The 15,604-nt window shown below is 44.4% G+C and overlaps 1 protein-coding gene across 4 annotated transcripts in view; it reads right to left on the bottom strand.

The window, feature by feature from the left end:
- Positions 1-4,602, bottom strand: part of LOC139541988 (eukaryotic translation initiation factor 3 subunit C) — a 34,161-nt gene extending 29,559 nt beyond the window's left edge. For all 4 annotated transcript variants that reach the window (XM_071346944.1, XM_071346946.1, XM_071346945.1 and 1 more), the window contains exon 1: positions 4,415-4,602. The gene's annotated coding sequence lies outside the window, so the exon portion shown is untranslated. The remainder of the gene's footprint in view (positions 1-4,414) is intronic.
- Positions 4,603-15,604: the final 11,002 nt, after the last annotated feature.

Genomic DNA, 15,604 nt, shown 5'->3' with positions numbered 1-15,604 from the left:
TCTATTCTAGAATCCACTTCCCTGACTACATACTGTATTTATCTGTAGAAACTCCATGTCAGATGTAGGCCTACATGCAACTGGAAAGCTAACACGTACCAGTTGAACCAGAAAAATAAGTGGAAATCCCCCACATCATCATTATTGAAATGATGCAGCTGGCTAGCTAGATTGCTGGCCAGTAGATGTTCAAGTTTGTCTCATGGCACAAGACTAATAGCTAGTTAGCAATTTAGCTAACACTGGCTCCTTTAGAGTGTTATAGTGTCATTTACATCATAATGCTCAGTCTAGACACTCAGTTGTATAGTATTTTCATTAATATTCCCCATGTAATTGGGAGTTGGCCCCTGCCGAGTCCCCAACAACCGGATGTTCCATTTCCCCTGAAAACCGGAATAAGAGCCTGTGACGCGACTTCTGGACGTAAACAAGGCGACACTCCATATTAAAACGCCTCCTCCACATTTACTGGATTGGTTGAACAGTGCAGAAGAGAACCTCTCGACATTTAGTTTCAGGTGTTTCTTTTACGCCTGCTACGTTAGGTTAATGGGGAGCTAACATGGCTGCCACACAATGTTGTAGTGTCATGTAAATGCATCGATGCAGAAACCCCATTTCACAAGTCTAAATACATAGCTACAGATTGTCTTACAGCTCAAGACAGGCGAGTGTCATCATGACATTCTGCACTTTGGAGTGGACCCACCCATCTCAATGAATGAGAGAACGACGAAGAGGCGAAGTGAGAGGTTTTAATCCGCCCAAAATTTGTCCACCACAATAAGCCCACGAAGAGAATGGAGGTTAATGAGTGTCGAATTTGGCCAACAAGAAATTGAACTGCTAATTGGTTACGAGAGGCTTATTTGATTGAATAGAAGTTTAATAATGGTTAGGTTGTTACGAATGCAATGATATAAGTTGACGCACATGGCATTTCGGCAACTTTGAAAAATGTAACTTTACATAGGAATAATGCTTGTCAGAGATTAGTGTTGCACGGTATACAAAACCGTCAGTACTTTTCAGATACTAGAACACGAAAAATGGTTTGGTACTAGATTTATGTCTTTCTTTCGGTACTTCTGTCAAATGTGTCAGACGTCATATTCAAATTGGGAGGGTTGAGTCTGTCCAGTAATTTGTCTGAATCTTTCTTTAGGGGGCAGTAGCTAGCCAGGCTACTTGTGCATGCAGCTGACAGTGCGAGCTGCGAGTCTCAGATAGAGTTTTGCATAAGGAGAAAATATGTATTCTTCTGATATTTAACATGGTGTTTTATTTTTTGGAAGAAATGTAATATACAGTGAACAAAAATATAAACGCAACATGAAAAGTGTTAGTCCCATGTTTCATGAGCTGAAATAAAAAATGCCCAAAATGTTCCATTGCCAGAAAAAGCATATTTCTCTCAAATCTGCTCAAATTTGTTTACATTTCTGTTAGTGAGCATTTCTCCTTTGCCAAGATAATCCATCCACCTGACAGGTGTGGCATATCAAGAAGTTGATTAAACAGCATGATCATTACACAGGTGCACCTTGCGCTGGGGACAATGTAAGGTCACTCTAAATAGTGCTTTTTTGTAACAACCCCACAAATGTCTCAAGTTGAGGGTGCGTGCAATGGAAGAACTGGGATATTTTCAGCTTCCAGGAGTTGTGTACAGATCCTTGTGACCGTGCATTAACATGTTGAAACATGAGGTTATTGTGGCGGATGAATGGCACTAAAATGGCCCTCATGATCTTATCACGGTATCTCTATGCGTTCAAATTGCCATCAGTAAAATGCAATTGTGTTTGTTGTCCGTAGCTTATGCCTGCCCATACCCTAACCTTAAAGCCACCATGGGGCACTCTGTTCACAAAGTTGACATCTGCAAACCACGTCGACATGCCGACATGTTAACTGCAGAAATGTCCATCAGAGCTTTCGCCAGAGAATTAAATGTAAATTTCTCTACCATAAGCCTCCTCAAACTTCATTTGAGTGAATTTGGCAGTACGTCCAACCAGTCTCACAATCGCAGACGACGTGTATGGCGTCGTGTGGTTTGCAGATGTCAACTTTGTGAACAGAGTGCCCCATGGTGGCTTTAAGGTTATGGTATGGGCAGGCATAAACTACGGACAACAAACACAATTGCATTTTACTGATGGCAATTTGAACGCATAGAGATACCGTGATAAGATCATGAGGGCCATTTTAGTGCCATTCATCCGCCACAATCACCTCATGTTTCAACATGTTAATGCACGGCCCCATGTCACAAGGATCTGTACACAACTCCTGGAAGCTGAAAATATCCCAGTTCTTCCATGGCCTGCATTCTCACCAGACATGCCATCCATTGGGCATGTTTGGGGATGCTCTGGATCGGCATTTACGACAGCGTGGTCCAGTTCCTGCCAATATCCAGCAACTTCGCACAGCCATTGAAGAGTGGAACATCCCACAGTCAACAATAAACAACCTAATCAACTCGGCAAAGGAGATGTGTCGCACTGCTTGAGGCAAATGCTGGTCACACTAGATTGTGACTGGTTCTGGTCCACGCCCCTACCCTTTTTAAGGTATCTGTGACCAACATATGCATGTCTGTATTCCCAGTCATGTAAAATCCATAGATTAGGGCCTATTAAATTTATTTTAATTAACCGATTTCCTTTTATTAATCGTAACTCAGTAAAATCTGAAATTGTTGCGTTGATATTTCTGTTCAGTATAGAATTAAGATCATCAAGGACAACAACCACCCGAGCCAATGTCTGTTCACCCCGCTACCATCCAGAAGGTAGGTCAGTACAGGTGCATCAAAGCTGGGACCGAGAGACTGAAAAACAGCTTCTATCTCAAGGCCATCAGACTGTTAAACAGCCACCACTAACATTTAGTGGCCGCTGCCAACATACTGACTCAACTCCAGCCACTTTAATAATGGGAATTGATGGAAATGTATGTAAAAATGTATCACTAGCCACTTTAAACAATGCCACTTAATATAATGTTTACATACCCTACATTACTCATCTCATATGTATATACTGTACTCTATATCATCTATCATCTAATGAGTGATGTACCATCACTCATTCATATATCTTTATGTACATATTCTTTATCCCTTTACACTTGTGTGTATAAGGTAGTAGTTGTGGAATTGTTAGGTTAGATTACTCGTTGGTTATTACTGCATTGTCGGAACTAGAAGCACACGCATTTCGCTACACTCGCATTAACATCTGCTAACCATGTATATGTGACAACAAAAAAAAAGTAATTTTTTTTATTTGTTCTACCAGTTATCAACATGTTCAATGTTTTTAAAAATGAAGCCCAGTGGTTATTCTGTGACTTTAGCTAATACGCATATACTTTTTTGCCATGATATAATTCTGTATTGAGTACCGTTTTGGTATCGAGTATCATGATTCTAAACCTGGTATCGAAGTCAAAAATGTGGTATCATGACAACACTAATAGAGAGAGGACTCACGGACATAACCCATTTTAGAATGGACACAGCAATTGGGGGCTTCCACCATTTTAAAAGTAGTCAACTGGTTGGGGATTCCTATGAGTCGGTATCAAAACAGCCGATGAAGAAAATTCACTACTTTTAAATTGAGATGGCCTTGATCACACGTATCTGCTTTCTCATTGGCTAGAATGGTCCCACATGAACTCGCCTCCTCCCGTATGCCTTCCATTTTTGAGGACATGCATTTCCATTGTTAGAGCCATCACTCGAATATCTTGTCAATAGAGAATCTTTGGATTATATTTGAAATAGACAATATGGCGGCGTACATATTGTTAGATTACTTCATGGGGAAAAGCATTCGTTTTAATAACGGAGCATTTTCTAAATTCCAACGTATCATCTGCAACTGGACATTTTAGAAAAAATGTTTGGCCGAATCGGGAACTAAGATAGGAGAAAAATACTAGGTTTGTTGAAAAAAAATATCTGGCGAAGTTTTGGATTGGCAGCAGTAACTCCCAGCATTACTCCCAGCAGTAATGGATACCACATCTTTGGTTAAAAATCACATTATCGGGTGTAAGAATCTGTAGCTGGCTATAAATACATGGCTCTGGGCACGATCATCCATTATTGGCGGAGTAAGGCTGCCCATTAGTTAATTCAGAAACTAGTTAGCAAGTAAACTAACCATTGGTTTCACATATTCATCGCACTGTGAAATGTTAACGTTAAAAGGGAATACCTAGCGAACAACATCAAATAAACAGTGAACGCTTCCTTTTCAAGGCGGCAACAACGACGACCCGCTAGCTAGTGTGCTGCTGACGCACTACTACTAGGCCCAGACATGCCTAGACAAAACGTTACCAGCAAATGTAAATTAAACACAGCTCCAACTAATCATTACAAGGGCCTCACCTATGTCCAGGAAAAATCTTCTGTTGTGTGTCTGATCACTTGGGAATGATTTCTACTCCACCTTTGCAATTTTACAGGTATAGCACTCGAGTGCAAAGCCTCATTCACGCACTGCTGTCAGGAAAGAGGTAGCGTGGTTCAAGGGACGTGACGTCACTTCCTCTTCTTCTTCAGTGGGGTTTATCGGCGGTTGGCATCCAACGTTATGGTGCATTACCGCCACCAACTGTACTGGAGTGTGGGCCAGAGACAGAGAACTAAATGTTAACAAAATATTTTAGACTATCTGATCACGTTCTAATCAATAAACGAATTTACTGTTTCCCCTTCTCCCTCATACTAGATCTCAACCTCTCTCGTTCCCTCTGATACTGCCCACACTGAAGCAATACATGCTCCACAGTCTGTTTCCTGGCAATAATCACACTTTCCTGTTGAATGCTTTCCTATCACATTTAACCCTCCTGCTGTGTTCCGGTTGAATTGGACCGATTTACAAGTTTTCTCTCTGAAAAATGTAGTTCATTTAATCTGATTGTCATAATAAGTTTCCATGACTTTGTCCACACATGTCATCTGATTTTCATAAAATGTTGGGTTTTATTTAACTTTTGTACACCTGTGGTGTTCCTGGTCAAAAATGACCGGTCATTAGAAATGAATGGGTGAGACTACAATTAGTGTAGCTTAACTTCCAACAGTATGGCCATCATCTCAGCCGTATATACAGCCAGATGATCTGTAATACGTTTCCTGATTGCCACCCCACATTCCTGCACTTCAAGTACTGACCCAGTACGTCCTGTCCTTGCATTTTTTAATTATCTGTGTAAAAGGCCATAAAATCCTGATACACAGTATCCAGACGTCTCTTAAACAAATCAGATGGATCAACACCCTCCCAATCTTTCTTTAGTCTCTCCAACACTTCTAAATCAAATCAAATGTTATTGGTCACATACACATGGTTAGCAGATGTTATCGCGAGTGTAGCGAAGTGGCCAATGATTTCAAGTCTGTATATAGGCAGCAGCCTCTCTGTGTTAGTGATGGCTGTTTAACAGTCTGATGGTCTTGAGATAGAAGCTGTTTTTCTGTCTCTCGGTCCCAGATTTGATGCACCTGTACTGACCTCGCCTTCTGGATGATAGTGGGGTGAACAGGCAATGGCTCGGGTGGTTATTGTCCTTGAGGATCTTTTTGGCCTTCCTGTGACATCGAGTGCTGTAGGTGTACTGAGGGCAGGTAGTTTGCCCCCGGTGATGCGTTGGGCAGACCTCACTACCCTCTGGAGAGCCTTGCGGTTGTGGGCGGTGCAGTTGCCGTACCAGGGGGTGATACAGTCCAACAGGATGCTGCTCTCAATTGTGTGTCTGTAAAGGTTTGTGAGGGTTTTAGGTGACAAGCCAAATTTCTTCAGCATCCTGAGGTTGCGCCTTCTTCACCACACTGTCTGTGTGGGTGAACCATTTCATTTTGTCAGTGATGTGTACGCTGAGGAACTTAAAACTTTCCACGTTCTCCACCGCTGTCCTGTCGATGTGGATAGGGGGGTGCTCCCTCTGCTGTTTCCTGAAGTCCACAATCATCTCCTTTGTTTTGTTGACGTTGAGTGAGAGGTTGTTTTCCTGACACCACACTCCGAGTGCCCTCATCTCTTCCCTGTAGGCTGTCTCATCGTTGTTGGTAATCAAGCCTACTACTGTTGTGTCGTCTGTTGATTATTGAGTTGGAGGCATGCATGGCCACGCAGTTATGGGTGAACAGGGAGTACAGGAGGGGACTGAGAACGCACCATTATGGGGCCCCAGTGTTGAGGATCAGCGAAGTGGAGATGTTGTTTCCCACCTTCACCACCTGGGGGTGGCCCGCTAGGAAGTCCAGGACCCAACTGCACAGGACGGGGTCGAGACCCAAGGCCTCGAGCTTAATGATGAGCTTGGAGGGTATGGTGTTGAATGCTGAGCTATAGTCAATGAACAGCATTCTTACATAGGTATTCCTCTTGTCCAGATGGGATAGGGCAGTGTGCAGTGTGATGGCGATTGCATCGTCTGTGGACCTATTGGGGCGGTAAGCAAATTGAGGGTGACAGGTAAGGTGGAAGTGATATGATCCTTGACTAGCCTCTCAAAGCACTTCATGATGACAGAAGTGAGTGCTACGGGGCGATAGTCATTTAATTCAGTTACCTTCGCCTTCTTGGGTACAGGAACAATGGTGGCCATCTTGAAGCATGTGGGGTCAGCAGACTGGGATAGGGAGAGATTGAAGAGATCAACTACTGGAGATGCGAGGAGCCATGGTGGATTCACAGGGATAGCTACCGTTGGACTAAACTCCCTTCCATACAGTCCCATCTCCTTCGCCTGGGTATTACCCACCCACCCAAAGCTTGTGTTCTGTCTTCGCTCATGTTTCCAGTATGCCTATAAAATCCCTTTTGCAGGATGAGACACCCCATGTCTCTGTAGGTTGACCCAATAATTAATTGCCAGCTGCTGTCTCCTAATCTGCAATGGCATATCCCCCATCTCCACCTGTAGTGCAGCCACTGGGGACATCCGAAACGCCCCACTACATATTCTGAGTCCTTGCCCTTGTATTTTATTTTATTTATTTTTATTTCACCTTTATTTAACCAGGTAGGCAAGTTGAGAACAAGTTCTCATTTACAATTGCGACCTGGCCAAGATAAAGCAAAGCAGTTTGACACATACAACAACACAGAGTTACACATGGAGTAAAACAAACATACAGTCAATAATACAGTAGAAAAATAAGTCTATATACAATGTGAGCAAATGAGGTGAGATAAGGGAGGTAAAGGCAAAAAAAGGCCATGGTGGCGAAGTAAATACAATATAGCAAGTAAAACACTGGAATGGTAGATTTGCAGTGGAAGAATGTGCAAAGTAGAAATAGAAATAATGGGGTGCAAAGGACTAAAATAAATAAATATAGTAGGGGCAGAGGTAGTTGTTTGGGCATAATTATAGATGGGCTATATACAGGTGCAGTAATCTGTGAGCTGCTCTGACAGCTGGTGCTTAAAGCTAGTGAGGGAGATAAGTGTTTCCAGATTCAGTGATTTTTGTAGTTCGTTCCAGTCATTGGCAGCAGAGAACTGGAAGGCGGCCAAAGGAGGAATTGGCTTTGGGGGTGACCAGAGAGATATACCTGCTGGAGCGCGTGCTACAGGTGGGTGCTGCTATGGTGACCAGCGAGCTGAGATAAGGGGAGACTTTACCTAGCAAGGTCTTGTAGATGACCTGGAGCCAGTGGGTTTGGCGACAAGTATGAAGCGAGGGCCAGCCAACGAGAGCGTACAGGTCGCAGTGGTGGGTAGTATATGGGGATCTGGTGACAAAACGGATGGCACTGTGATAGACTGCATCCAATTTATTGAGTAGGGTATTGGAGGCTATTTTGTAAATGACATCGCCAAAGTCGAGGATTGGTAGGATGGTCAGTTTTACGAGGGTATGTTTGGCAGCATGAGTGAAGGATGCTTTGTTGCGAAATAGGAAGCCAATTCTAGATTTAACTTTGGATTGGAGATGTTTGATGTGAGTCTGGAAGGAGAGTTTACAGTCTAACCAGACACCTAGGTATTTGTAGTTGTCTACATATTCTAAGTCAGAACCATCCAGAGTAGTGATGCTGGACGGGCGGGCAGGTGCAGGCAGCGATCGGTTGAAGAGCATGCATTTAGTTTTACTTGTATTTAAGAGCAGTTGGAGGCCACGGAAGGAGAGTTGTATGGCATTGAAGCTCATCTGGAGGTTAGTTAACACAGTGTCCAATGAAGGGCCAGAGGTATACAGAATGGTGTCGTCTGCGTAGAGGTGGATCAAAGAATCACCAGCAGCGAGAGCGACATCATCGATGTATACAGAGAAGAGAGTCAGCCCGAGAATTGAACCCTGTTGCACCCCCATAGAGACTGCCAGAGGTCCGGACAACAGGCCCTCCGATTTGACATACTGAACTGTAAGAAATTGTATAAGATACTGGTAACTTGTTTTAACCACTTCTCAACATAAGCTATAACTTGGCACAACATCCACCCATCCCCCACTATACCCCCACATTTTGTACCTTGTTAAGTAACCACAGACCCACATACTCAACCCTCCCCCATGAATAGGACTCTGTTAAAACAGATGCACATGCATTCTGCTCAAGGATGAGACTTTAAGACAATGAACTGTGGGAAGGGCCAATGGAAACGTCGACATCAGGCCGAACAGGATTACCCACGACCCAGATCGACCAATCGGAAGGCCAGACTTCAAGATCAACCTACTTTGCTAGTTGCCTATATAATCTGTATGTACTGTTTAGAGCGTTCTCTTCTCCGACGATTCCATAAGAATCAGACAGAAAGGGGCCGTGCACGCTTTTGCCTGATATCTTTACACTTGAATAAAACGGCCTTATTATAAAATTATCCACCTCGTCCTATGTCTCCACTTGTTCTCCTGTCTCCAGTAAACGTTTTATCAACAGAACTTGGTAGCAGAGGATGGTTATTAGACACCTTTGATTTCGGTCCATAGAAAATTGATCAGACAGGAGACGCGTGGGAGAAAGATTCCAGAAGGAGAGGTGACCTTTTTTGAAGGAGAATCGCGATTCAACTCACCCAGGAAACTGATCAAAAGAGCTCGAAACTAAAAGGTAAGCAGATGCCTGTTTAATCAAAATCTGTATATTGTATTATAGCCAATATCTAAATTCAATGATCAGAAGTACTGAGGTGAGTGTGAATTGTTGCTAAATTTATGTGGAATTGTTTAGAATCTAAGGCATTGTGTAAAGATATCTGAGTAATCATAGGTTAAAGACTTGTTCACATAGACTTGGGCACTAGTCGATATGTTGATCGACTAGGTGTACAGTGAGGAATAAGCTTATAAGGATTCAAATAGACGGGCCATAGGGGAAAGTTGACGACCTAGGGGGTTACCGTGAGGAATCCACAGAATTAAATAAAAATACGATTCATACAGGCGGGCCATAGCTGTAAGTTGACCAGCTAGGGGTTACCGTGACGAATCCATAATTAATAGATGAGATCCATATAGTCGTGCAATAGTTGAATTGGCAATCAGCTAAGTGTTACGTGAGGACTCATAAAAAAAATAAAAATAAAAATACGATTCACACAGGCGGGCAATAGATTGATCAGCTAGGTGTTACCGTGACGAATCTAATGTGATATTGTATGTTTAAGTTGGGTTAGCGAAATTAATGATTGTATGTTTAAGTTGTGTTAGCGAAATTAATGGTAGAAGGTATTAAAACCTGAAAATCTAATGTGGTATTGTATGTTCCAAATTAATGTGAGTGATTGAACGTTCCACGAGACCGATTGCTACTAATTAGCCATATGCTAAGTTGAGGCTGTGTTGAAGTGACCGCCGAGTCTACTGTGAAGCAGTTATTTTCTGTTGAGAAGTTGACTTGAATTTTCTCTCCCGTGCTGTTGGGATTGATTTAAGAATTAGAATTCAGTTGATAATTATTCTAGAAGCGCTAGGATACACCATATATTGTCCCAAAAGGACACGTTTGAAATACTTTGGGAAAGTATTTAATTAATTAAGTTAGTTTTTGAGTTTTCAGTTTTTTAATTAGTTTTTGAGAAAAATGAGTCCTAGAATTAATTAAATATTTATTCTAGAAACGCTTGAATATACTAATATAATGTCCCGAAAGGACATTTCTGAAATGTTTTGGCAAAGTATTTAAATAATCGAAAAAGTGAAAACGAATAATAACTGTTTGAAAATAGTTCCTAAAATTATTATTATATTTAAAATAGAAGCGCTAGATAATACTAGTAGATTGTTCCAAAAGGATATTGCCGAAATACTTTGGGAAAGTATTTAATTAATTCGCCAAACATAAAGCAATAAAATTCTTTGTACACAAGGGGGAGACAGACACCAGAGATAAGACTGTGTCAGCACCAGAGATACATTGCTAGTTTTGGCCAGTGATGGGCTAAGTGCACCAAAATAGCATAGAGCCAGACATAGCTTAACGACAAAATGGCCACGACCACCGTCCCCAAACACAAATTCAATGAATACTTAGATCAGAGAATGAAAGATAGATCAGGGGGAAAGATGCAGTATAAGGAAGTTAAGAAGGTCTGGGAAGGTGTGAGGCTAAAATGGACACAGGCAGGATACCTCAGTGGGGTGGCCCCATCAAAAGGGCAACTCCTCACTATGGAGAAGGAATTAGAGGAAGTAGTGAAGGAAGGGATAGAAAGTGAAGTTGAAAGGAATAAGAACCACTTATTCAAAAAGGAAGGAACAAAGCATAGGGAAAGAGCAGAGGCTGAGCTGAAAATAGGAATTTGGGCAATTGAAGAAATTAGAAGAGCACTCCCTTACAGGAAACCTGATATGATGGGGGTGGCCACTGAAGCCCCAACTGACACCAAAGAGGGCAGGCCCAACAATAATGATGCCCCACCTACCACCACAGCAACCCCATCGGCCCCCACCCAACTATACCCGGAACTGCCACAGGGAGAGAAAATAACACCACCTCCCTATTCTCAAAATCCATTCAGCCACCTCCCTCAAAACCCTTTTTTGACCCCTGCTGTGGTACAGGCACCAGTGTTTGTGGTGCATGAAGGACACCTAAAAGGAAGCATGACTTTAGGGATCCAAGAAGGGCAACTCGTGTGTGAAGAGAGGCCTGATCATCGAGAAAGGAAGGAGAGGGACAGAGCGCACACACAGGGACGTGGGGGGGGTTCGAACCCCGCCTCACTACAGGGACATGGTGGGTCTCAACCAGGCCCTTTGAAGAGAGAAGACAGAGAGCTGATTCAGTTTTCTTCCACTCCAAACCCAGACTGGTTCAGAAACAGAACACGGGGGGATAGTCAAATAATCTCTGAAGGGTCATGGTCGCCACCAGGACAATGCTCCTCTGGGGCCTCATTAAGAGGAAATCACAGCAAGGACGATGAAGGTGAGAACAGATTAGGACAAGATGAAGAAGAGGTGGAGAGAGACATCAGGGACTCAGTGGCACAGGCCAAATCTATGATAGAAGATGCTGAACGGGGAGAAGGCTCGTACCATATAAAAGGGGTAATGTTGGGGAAGGTGACAGATTTGGTCGAACCTATCAGACAGTCCGTACGTCTCAGGGAACAGAACAGCAGGGGTGTCTCGTCCAGGGCAGACTGGGATCTCCAATATGGTGGAAAGGAGATGCAGATGCCGTTGAGGCCCACTTCGGACGGAGGGCATGAAGAATACCAACCCTGGAAAATGACAGACCTTACCACTTTGATGGAACAATTACCCAGTCTGCATGGGGGGGCCTCTGCATGGCTCCTTCAACTGCAAACACTGACGTCAGGCCTACGGCTCTGCCTAGGTGACATGAGGGCCCTTCTGGCTAGAGCAATAGACCATACCACCAGGAGTGCTCTGATAAGAGATGCAGATCTGGCCACAGCCCCGGCTGCACTAGCCCAGGAAGACTTCCGAGCGGAATTGTGGGCAGTGTTGAGAAGGGCATATCCCACAGAACGAAACCATGCAACCCTTTCATCATTCACCATCAATCCAGGGGAACAACCGGCAGCCTATCTCGACAGAGCGAAGACCACATGGAGAACTGTTCATGAAGAACCATATGACTATACTGGCACCACGGTCAGCATGTGGAAGGAGATGGTGGTGAGCGGTGCTCCAAATGAGGTCCGAACTAAACTTAGGGCCACGGTGGGGTTAATGGCACTTCCCCAGGCTCAGTTCAACTCACATGTACATCATCATATCACCCAATTCAACAAAGACAAGGGAGGAGCTGAAACACAAGTCCAGTCCCTACAGGTACAACTTTTGAAACTGCAACTGAAAGAGGCCCAGAAAGGGGAAAAGCCCAAGAAACAGATGGTGGCTGAAGACCAACAAGATATCTCACAAATTATTGAAAAAACTGTTTCACAAATGTTTCAACAACAACAACCACCCATCTCGACCCAACATGGACCTCCCATACCATCACAGCTCAAGGAGCAGCCAGTGCCAATGGTAGCCAAACCATACTATTACCCACCACAACCAGGCTATTCGTCTACATGGGGACAACAACCAAGGAACACTGTACCCTGGGGGAGCTGTTACAATTGTAAGCAGATAGGACATATGGCTCGACAGTGTCCATACCCAGTGACAGCGGCCCAAAACCAGTGGATGACAAATAGGGGACGAGGTTACGCCCCAAGACCGAGGGGAGGAGTCCGACCAATGATGTACCAACCACGTGAGGCCTTTCAACCTGCATACAACCACCCGAATCCAGACCCAAATCAGCAGCCACCTCCTCCCTTCCAGGGCATGTCAGACGAATATGCCCCATGGCCCTGAAGCTGCCCACCACCATCGGACGGGAAGGGGGGCCAGCACTTCCCCTTACACACAGAACCAACAATCCTGTGTGAGGTGGAAGGGGTGACCCACCAATTTCTTGTAGATACAGGGTGTACGTATTCTGCTATAAGATCTCGTCAACCACTCTCTTCGGAAACAATACAGGTGGTGGGGGTATCAGGAACACCCGAAGCACAACAAAAAACCGTTCCGTTGCTCTTCTCCTGGGGCCCATCCAAGCTAAAGCATCAGTTCCTATACTGCCCCAATTGCCCAATCAACCTCCTTGGGAGAGACCTGTTGTGTAAACTGAAATGTTCAATTTACCTTACTGAAAGGGGCGTGGAGGTCTCCATTGATCCCATTCCTTCAACACCGGTTCACCCTGTTAGGGTGCTGATGTTACCCATCATCCCAACCCCTGAGTTGTCAGCAACACAAGAAATCTACTGGCTAAAATGCAGGGAGACAGGAACTGGGACTCCAGAGGTCCAGTTTAAGTTCAATCAACTGAAATCACAGATCTATGCATTACACCCATACAAGACCCCACAAGCTGAAATTCACTGTACACTGAATGTGACAGAAAATGAAGAGAACACATACACTGATGACTGGGATGAGAACATGATGCACCTAACGCCATCCATTAGGTGTTGCACCATTGTGTGTGGACAAGAAGGAGTAGCAGCACCAGTCATCTTACCACCTCATCTGAAATCCTGGTACCTACTAGGGGAGGAGTCGGCTCCCCATGTTACACTAGCGGTGGGAAACGGTTTCGAAGCAAGAAGCCTGGGCCCTATGATCAGACGAGCATCCAAACTTCAGTGGGAACCCACCCAAACACCGGGGATTCAAAAGGCCACCACTGAGAACATGTGGAGGTTCATGACTGTTGACACTGAAGAACACTGTCTTCCAGAACGATTTACCCTGCCAAGACACCATGGCAAGCCATACACTGACCACCCATCTACCAAAGCATTGATCTCCACCATAGATGAAAGAATATGGACACACACCCCTTTTGATGTGGGCCAACTACAGGTGGAACCAGTCACCATCACCCTGCTATATCCAGGTCAAATACCTATCTACCGATCACAATACCGTTTGAAACCCGAACAGATCATGGGGATAAAACCGACCATTGATGGGTTACTGAGAGCACAGGTTATCTATCGAACTGTATCTCCATGCAACACGCCGATCCTACCAGTGCTGAAAGCTGGAGGAGTAACATACCGGATGGTTCAAGACTTCCGAGCAGTAAATGACGTTACTGCACCGATAGATCTACCTGTCCCTGACCCTCACATTACTCTGAGCAATCTGTCACCAAAACACCAATACTTCACGGTGGTGGATCTGGCTAATGCTTTCTTTAGCATCCCACTTGATGAAGCCACTCTTTGCTTTCACGTATGAACATCAACAGTACACTTATTTTGTTTTGCCACAGGGTTATAGGTGTTCACCAGGAATATTCAATCATATCCTTAAGACACACCTGGCAGAGCTGAAAATCCCAGAAGGTGTGATACTGATCCAATATGTAGACGACCTTTTGTTGGGGGCTCCCACTTCTGATCTCTGTCTACAGATGACAAAAACGTTACTGGACTTCCTTGCTGTCAAAGGATACAAGGTCAAAATGAGCAAAGTCCAGACCTGTCGCAGAACTGTCCTTTTCCTTGGCAGAGAAATCTCGGGAGAAGGAGCAGGACTCTCCAAAACCCACAGAGACTCTATACTTCATCATCCACGCCCCATCACTGTGTCGGGAATGTTGTCCTTCCTTGGCTTGACAGGGTACAGCCGAACTCACATCCCAGACTACACTGCCAGAACGGAGCCACTGAGAGAGATAGTGCGAGAGGCGGGACCAAGGAACCTACACTCGTCATTGACATGGACCACTGAAGCATCAAAGGCTTTTGCACTCTTGAAAACAGATCTCTCAGTGGCAGCAGCTCTGACAGCACCTGACTACAAGAACAAATTCCATCTGGATGTTTCTGAAAAGGAGGGATTCACATCTTCCATCCTTTTTCAGAAACAAGAGGGGGAGAGAAGAGTGTTGATGTATCACTCCTCCAAATTGGACCACATCGAAGTAGGACAAACCACATGTTCCAGGTATGTAGCTGCAGTGGCAAAAGCTATTGAAAAAACAGCCCACCTGGTAATGTGCCATCCATTGGAAATCCACACCCACCATGGGGTTGCAGCATATCTGATGAGCAAAGAATTCACGTTCAGCGCTGAAAGAAAAACAAGAATCCAGAATAAATGCACACAATCACACATCACTTTTGTCAACACTGACAAAAACATGGCAGACGCACTCAATGCTGAAGAAGGTCTACCCCACTCCTGCACAGAAAGAGCTGCACAAGAACTGAAACTGAGACCTGACCTGGGGAACGAACCACTCACCAACCCTGACCTATGGTTGTACACAGATGGATGCTGCTATAGAGGAGAGGAAGGGAACATAGCAGCATACGCAGTGGTACAACAGCTTCCAGACGGGTCACACGTGACCTTGGAATCTGCCATCATCCCACAACCTGCATCGGCCCAACTGGCAGAAATCATAGGTTTAACACAGGCTTTGGAAAAGGCTGAAGGAAAGACTGTGAACATCTACACCGACTCAGCGTATGCTCATGGAGCAGTCCATACTGATGGACCACAATGGGTTAGACGCAACTTCACCACCACAGGAAACCTTCCAATCAAACACAAGGCACAGATGGAAAAACTG

Source organism: Salvelinus alpinus, chromosome 17 (genome assembly GCF_045679555.1).
Source record: "Salvelinus alpinus chromosome 17, SLU_Salpinus.1, whole genome shotgun sequence".
Taxonomy (NCBI): domain Eukaryota; kingdom Metazoa; phylum Chordata; class Actinopteri; order Salmoniformes; family Salmonidae; genus Salvelinus; species Salvelinus alpinus.
The sequence above is the reverse complement of the archived record's forward strand: the minus strand, read 5'-3'. Positions and strand labels throughout refer to the sequence as shown.